At 53.0% G+C, this 7,500-nt stretch overlaps 1 protein-coding gene across 7 annotated transcripts in view; it reads right to left on the bottom strand.

The window, feature by feature from the left end:
* Positions 1 to 7,500, bottom strand: part of LOC125953595 (putative mediator of RNA polymerase II transcription subunit 12) — a 61,028-nt gene that overhangs the window by 38,294 nt on the left and 15,234 nt on the right. The window lies entirely within an intron of this gene.

The raw sequence follows: 7,500 nt of genomic DNA, 5'->3' as shown, positions 1-7,500 counted from the left end.
ATCGCGAGCAAAGAAGGATCCACAGATTTTTTTCTTCTTTTGCTGTACCACTACACAGCGACCCTTCCAGGTCGAGAGAAGTTCGAATCGATGCTATCGAGCGGCTCACGTATGCGACTTCGTCTCACTTCTCGCTGGAGTCACCTTTACTGGGTTAGTGGATCGCTTTGCCCCCAGCTAAGGTCGTCTCGATGACGATCGCTTCGCGGTGATCGGAAGGATTGGTTCACTGGACGTGTAGCGCTGGTGGTGCAGCACACATTTTGATAACAGCGATCGCGAACAAGCCGCAGCGTAACTCGACCTGACTCGACCTGACTACGGACCGCGTGCGTGCGTTATGTGTTAACGACAATCGCTCTCGCGCGATCGGTGGCTGTTTCGCACCGGCACACAACACACACACGTAGACCCCCGGTGGTGGGTGCTTGGTTGGTGAATTGATTTAAATTACACACGTAAAATGGCCGCACCGTGCAAGGAGAGCAAGCGATCGTCGATCGCCGGTCGTCGAACGGGGCGAATCCGAACGAACGGAAATGGGTCGAGGCCACACCCTGCCGCGTTTGACCTAATTACGAAGGGAGGGGGGGGGGTCGATACGGTGGGAAAAATGGGCTCCACAAGGGACCCACAACAAGGACACCCGCGACGCATATCCGTCGTCGTCGTCTTGGGGTTCAGATAGAGTGTTCATTAAAATTTACATAATTATGGTTGTTGCTGGGTGTCGGTTCTGGCTGGAAAGCAGGGGGCCCCCGGGGGGAGGGAAATCAACAATCGATTCTCCAACTCGATCAATCAATTAAGCGAACGCCCTGTACCGCTCCTGCGCTGGCCGCTCCGTGGCTCATCATCAATTCAAATTGATTCTACCTTTCCCGAAGTTCTTGAATCCCTTGTTGAAAGGCGCCTATGGCGCGATCGTTGGCGCAAATAATTACACCCCCTCCCCTCGGGCTCGGCGGCAACACACGTGGCACAACGGGTTCTGTTGGCATGTGCGTGGCAATGTGCATGCGACTTTATGGAACTGTTAATTGCACTGACATTAATGCCTTGTCAGCGTCGCAACAAAACCTGGTCGTCCGGAACGCACGTCCAAGAGGCGTTCTAGCTTCGTAGAAGTCGTTCTTAAGGTCAGCCAACCCCACAACCAACTCCGATCCCTCGTTCCTTCCCAGCAAATTCCAGCCGCCGCCATTCGTTCGATCGCGTTCGATTTCAATGCCGCTGCTGCCGACAACGAACGAGTGACATAAGCGAGTGCAAATGCAAAACACCCCGTGATTTGGAGCGTAGTGGTGGTGGTAGTAGTGGTCGTGGTGTCACGAGAAATTATAACGGTTCCTGTCACCGATTGCGTAACACCCTCGCACCCTCGCGTGCCCCACAGACCAATCCGCCAGATCGACCAGAGCGGCGGCATCATATGTGAGGTTAGGTTGAGCATTTCTTCTTCTCCTTTACCGCTGCTGCTGCTTCTGTTACTGAAGAGACCTGCTTTTCGGGGGGACCAATTCAGCGAGAGGAAGAGAATACAACCTGTCGGTCGGTTGGTTGATCGGTCGGTCGGTCAGTCGGGAGCTTCCTGCTTCGAACAGCGTTCGGAGTGGAGCATCAACCGGCAACATGCGGAAATTACCGAATCGGCGACCCGCAATCAATCATATGCAACCGGGCACGGCACGGCACGGCGTACGGCAGATGAGCCGCCACGGCAAACCATCGGATGCCTCGATCATGATGGCACAACTGGTCACAGCTTTGCGGTGATGAGTGCTTGATGATCACTTCCACTCGACGGTCGTGGAGTAAATCATCCTTCACCACCATCGCTGGCGAGCATCTGGCGAGCACTTGCACAGACCTCGAGCGGCCTTCCAATGGATGAGGGTTCGTGTCGTGGTTGCTTTTGGGACAACCCGGCTACACCCGCTACACCCGCTACAATGTCAATGGTGAATTAGCTAATTAAAGGAATTTATTAAACGAATACCGTCCGTGGGTGACATTTAACGTCCGTCGCGATCCGATTCCATTTAATGACGTGTGCCCCCGGAGGTTGATGAGGATTGCCAAGCACATCCCGATGAATTCCACGAAGGACTTCACACCCTGGGTGGTCCACACCAAGGGGGAGGTGACATTGAATTGAGTTCGGCATCCTAAATCGTCCATCGTTTCATTCGTGTTCCGTGCGGTTCCGTATCTGAGGCCGCCCCGAAAAGGTTCTGACATTTGCGACAAGGAATCGGCTCGGCGGCGCATCTGCTCGCTCGGTGCCGAACCCGATAACCTTTTCTTTCCTCGATCGCGCTCATTAGGCGTGTGGAAGGTTTACGGCGAATGAAAGGATCCCATTTCGACCTAATCGAAGCCTAATGATGATCTCCATTACCCTACTCCGGCACGGGCCCAATAACCAGCATCCTGAAACGATAGAAGGAGAGAGAGATAGAGAAAAGATGAGCAAGATTAGCAAAGAAACGGGCGCGAGCCTCCCCCCAAAAGATATTCGACCAAAAGGTCGTCCCATAATTGCATCCAGTATCAATATTTGGCCTATTCGAAGGCATCAAGGCGGATATTGGTGGATCGTTTCCACCTGGCAGACGGACACGGACAAACCACCATTGGCGGCTCACCATCGTCGACGCGCTCGATCGAAAGGCCATTCTGGCTGACCTCGAGCGAATATGTCGATGCGGTAGAGTGGACGGGGTTTGCCATCATCGTCTGCTGATGACCGCATGCCGCACGGCTGGTGTATCAATCTTAGCCGGTCCGGACCATTCGTCTCCGAGGCGCAAGGAAGGTGCATTTTTGCATATAACATGCGCCATTCGTTGTCTGTTGTCCTGTCTCTGCCATCTTGGATCGGGGTTTTTTCCCCCCGTCACGTCATCCAAGCGTCACCGGATCGGCAGGATTGATGATGGTTGTTGGTGCTGGTGATGATGGTGCTCTCGCTGGCGCGACCACTTCCAGGTAATATCCAATACACCCGAGGGTACACAAGGAATATATAATCGGCCACACACATTCCTCGTTCCAACGAAGCAAACGTCAAACGACACATCTCGATGCCTCCTCGATCGATCCCCTGCCTCTTCTAATGCTCATGTCAAACGGTTGTGTGTGTGTAAGTGTGTAATTGCTTTGTGCAGGCGCACCTTGCTTAGTAGCCACAGAGTAGTGGCGATTGTAGTCTAGCTAGCTAGCCTTAGGCGTCGCAGCAGGCGTTGTGCTTTTTATCAGTTTGAGTTGTGGCCACTGATAGATGGAGACCGGTGTGGCGATTCCCCGCCGGTTGTTTGTGATGACATACAACACATCGCAGGACAAAGATGAATGCTCATAGCTTCGGCTACCAGCAGAGCAGAGTGGTGTTAATAGTTTTCTAATGACTCTGATGAGCCCCCGAAGGTTAGCGCGCTCCCCGAAAAGGTCTGCGCTGCTGCTGCTGCTGCTGCTGCTGCTGCTACTGCTTCGTTGTTCTATGGCCCGCGATGTTGCCAAAGGGGACCCCAAAACCTTTGACACCTCGATCGGCGCCTGCTGCGTTGCCTGTCGCAACATACACGCCACACCAAACACACACACAGACCGATTTATCGCTTCAACGCGGTTGTGTTAACATAATTATCATAATTAAACTAATGTTCGCCAATCGTGGTGCCTCCGGGGTCTCCCCCCAATCCCAGGCCCACCAAAAAAGGAGATCGCTTTGTGTTCAACCGGCTGCGGCTGCTGTTCACATTTATCAAATCCTTTTCTGCCTCACTTCTGACATCTCCCCTTCTAGCCTTTCAACGCGCGTGTGTTGTAAACGGTGACCGGTGGTCATTTGCACTTGAAAGTGACCCGAACTCCGTGCCGAAGTGATGATTGCGCGCATACAAGCATTGCAGCTTTATCATCAAAACTGTGGCTCGAACCTCATTTCCATGATCTGCGGCGTGTGGCCACTGCCGCGTATGTGCCAATCCGAACGAGCGATCGTGTGTAAGGCAATTGAGCACCAAGCAATCCACCAATCTCCCGGGGAGGGGGGGCCTTTGCAATTCTGCGTGCGCCACCGTGCGCTTATCGTGCTCTATTCTCGGAGCTCCAATTTTCGTGCTGCAGCCTCTCTTGGCGTGATCGTCGACCGTACGGACGGACGTAGAGTAGGTCACGTCGTACCCGGGCTGGCAACGAATAATCGATTTGAAACCATTCCAATCATCTTGATTCTTCAACCGCCATCATCGGTCCGCGTCAGTTAAAGCATGATTCTCACACATCGCATGCCGAACCAGAGGGGGGTGGAGGGCATTTTTTTCTCTCCTTCTCTCTGCTTTCAATTATGACCGCACATGATGCAATGTGCTCGTCGTCGAGCGACGACCAACCGATTCACCCACAATCCTCGCACCGCGCGGGTGTTTCGCTCTCGCACACTCTCCTCCCAGGTTGTACTTGATTGCATGCCCTACCCCCCCGGAGCGATTGTGGCTGATAGAGAGTGATTATCTCCGCGCGTTGGCGTTTTGGGGCTTGGCCACGGCGATCCCCTCGACCCCGCCTCACCGGGAAACATGAACTCGAGAGAGATAAATAATCGACCATAAACTCAGCATCCCAATCCAAGGGGGCGGTTGGTTGAGCCATAAAGCCTGGTCCATATCACACGAACCGGGGCGACCAAACCCTGTTTGTGGGTCTGTGATTTCCCAGGGTGTTGGTTCAGACACCACCAACCGGGTGTAGGGAGGAGGGGAGGGGTCTGTGTGTCTTCAGAAACTCCCATTTCCTAGCCAGCGAACTGAAGAGCATGCGGGCACTCATTTGTTGGTCCGTCGGTCGGTTTGTGTGTGTGTGTGTGATTCTCACGCCCTCCATTCCTCCTTCGAAGGAATTGACAACCTGAGGAAGGGAGAAAGGGAAAGGCAAAGGCGTAGCAAGGGGTTGTGGGAATCGATATTGCAGCGTGTGTAGCAGTTGCAGTTGCACTTGGCCAACTGAACCACAATGATCATAATTAATTCAAATCACCTCCACCCCACTCGTGATGGTGTCCCAAGAGAAGCCGCCGCTCACGTGATTGCAGACGGTCTGCTGTGGGTTTTATAGAAGTCGAGCACAAACCGAGCGCTGCGCAGTTGCATGGCCCCATGAAGCAGTCGAGTGTTACTTTGTTGCTCTCGTGATGGTAGACCACATGGGAGACTCCGGTTTGTGGTTTTTATTAGAGCAAAAAGGTTGCGATGTGTGGTGTTGCCTGATTGTGGAGGTTTCTTTATCAGCCAGTCAGCTGGTGGGCTGTGGATGGAGTAACATGCGCCATGATGACTGCATGCTCGTGTCGTTGTTCGTGTTAACAAAACTCGATGTGACTCAGCGCCCGCGGACTGATCAACAGTTTAAAAACACCCTCTACCCCGCCACACCGAGAATATGGTCACAGAATAAACATAAATCAGGGTGAGATCTGCATATGGCAACAGGGCAATGGTCATCATGCGCCTCTCCAAATAGCCCTCCGACAGCAGCGCTCTGCAGAGTATAATCCATTGGTCAGCATCATCATCATCATCATCATCAGCAACAGCAGCAGCAGCAGCGGTGTGAGCATCATCACACGAAGCAACGCAGAGGATGATCACCGCCTGCTGATTTCGAGTGTGCAGCGCTGACCTTTTGGCCCACCTACCGTCGTGTCACGGTGTTCGTGCGGAAGGAGGTGACGACGAACACGGCATCGCAAACGCAAACGCAAGGTTTCGTGAAGTGTAGCTTTTGGCTATTAATAGTGGCCACCGGCTGGGGCTGGCCGACGTCCAGCGTCGTTGTCCAGCTTCGTTTCGCTTTTCTCACGATACTAGCCCCCGGTGGTGTCCTCTTCACGCGACTCTCGCTGCCCTCCTGCCATGCGGGAAAATAGCAGCCATTCGCGTCTCTCTCTATCACTCTCTCGTTCTCCTCATCATCTTCCTTGCATGCGTTGTCTAGTGCGCAACGAAACAAGAGACTTCAACGAACCTCACTCGATCGCTCACTAACTCGCAATCCGACGACGACGACGACGACGATGCCGACGGCACTGTTCGTCCTCGTGACGGTGGACGGTCTAGCGGGGTCTAAACATGCCGTTGAAATCGAAAGTATTAACTCCCGCAACCCAATTATGCCTCGTCTACGCTTCTTCCCGCGGTTCAGCGGCAGAGCGGCGTTGGGAGATGGCTCCGATCGTTGGAGTCGTTCGTCGCGACGCGTCTTCTCCTTCAAAGTCTCTGCCGCCTCGTAGCGGCGACCACGTTTGCTTCTTCACAGCCACAAACACATTCGCTCATTCGAGCGACGGGGAGTTGTTCGTTCGTTCGTTCGTTCGTTCGTTTCGTTCGTTTAAATGTTAACCGGTTTCATCTCAACCTCATCTTCAGGTGATCATCTTCAGTATGCACGCGTTTTGCGTTAGCGATCGTGATCGTTGTCGCGAGGCTGTACTACTGTACGGCTTATGCGCGACATCACCGAGCGCGATTCCTATACTTCCTCGTGGATGATGGTGGACCCCGACGGGAGCCCGAGCCAAAAATAGCTTCCAAATATTCAAAAAACATCTCGCATTTCTCTGAGGATTAGCTCACCTCGAACGCGCGCACCACGTGCCATTGATCAGGTGGAGAAAACTGGTTAGTAGCCAAGGGACCACCGGTTAGTGCTGGTTAGTCAGCTCCCTGGAATGTCACCTTCGATTAGTGAAACAGCTGAACATTTCGATTGAAAAATGGTTTCATTTCAATAAACACCGTCAAGTATCCGCACCGTTGACTGTAGATTGATACGGAGCAATGGCGTCTACCGAAGGGTTAAAGGGTCGCCGAGTGCTGGCGGGCTGGAGCAGAAGACGCATGCCTTTCTATTTTCGGCTCATCAGCTCATCGTGGCGCATGGGCATACACCATTACCACCGACTGGCACCAAACGAGGGAGAGAAGGATGATGGTGCGTGATGTAAGATGGCGCAGTATTGCTGACAAAAATCGAGCTGACGCCGTCTCGACCTCCCGGACCCCGACTGGAATGCAATCTCGGATCGGATGTAGCCTCACGAACGCGCGGTGCATCGCGTGTTAGAGGACCTGTAAGCGACTAGATGATGGCTTATGCCTCATTTCTGATAAACGAATCCATTTCGTTTCGCCGCTAAATCACAAATTAATCCGCATGATTTCCTAAGCGGCTCACCTCACCTCACCACAATGCATTAAACTCTCCTCCACCACCATTTCACGTTCGTTCGTCTCTCGTCGCGTAAATGCCGAAACTCCGTCACTGACATTTGCACGAACGAATTTGCAAAGAGGATTCTTTGTTGATTTATGTGACAATTTGCGACTGCAACCCACGCCACCATTATCAAAACCACCGCCAAACGACCACAAAGCCCGCCAGGAGTGACTTCACGAAAATGGTCGCAAAGAGAGAGAGAAAACGTTGGCCTGGAACACG

The sequence above is a fragment of the Anopheles darlingi genome, chromosome 3, assembly GCF_943734745.1.
Source record: "Anopheles darlingi chromosome 3, idAnoDarlMG_H_01, whole genome shotgun sequence".
NCBI classification, from domain to species: domain Eukaryota; kingdom Metazoa; phylum Arthropoda; class Insecta; order Diptera; family Culicidae; genus Anopheles; species Anopheles darlingi.
This window is presented reverse-complemented; position numbering and strand designations above follow the sequence as displayed.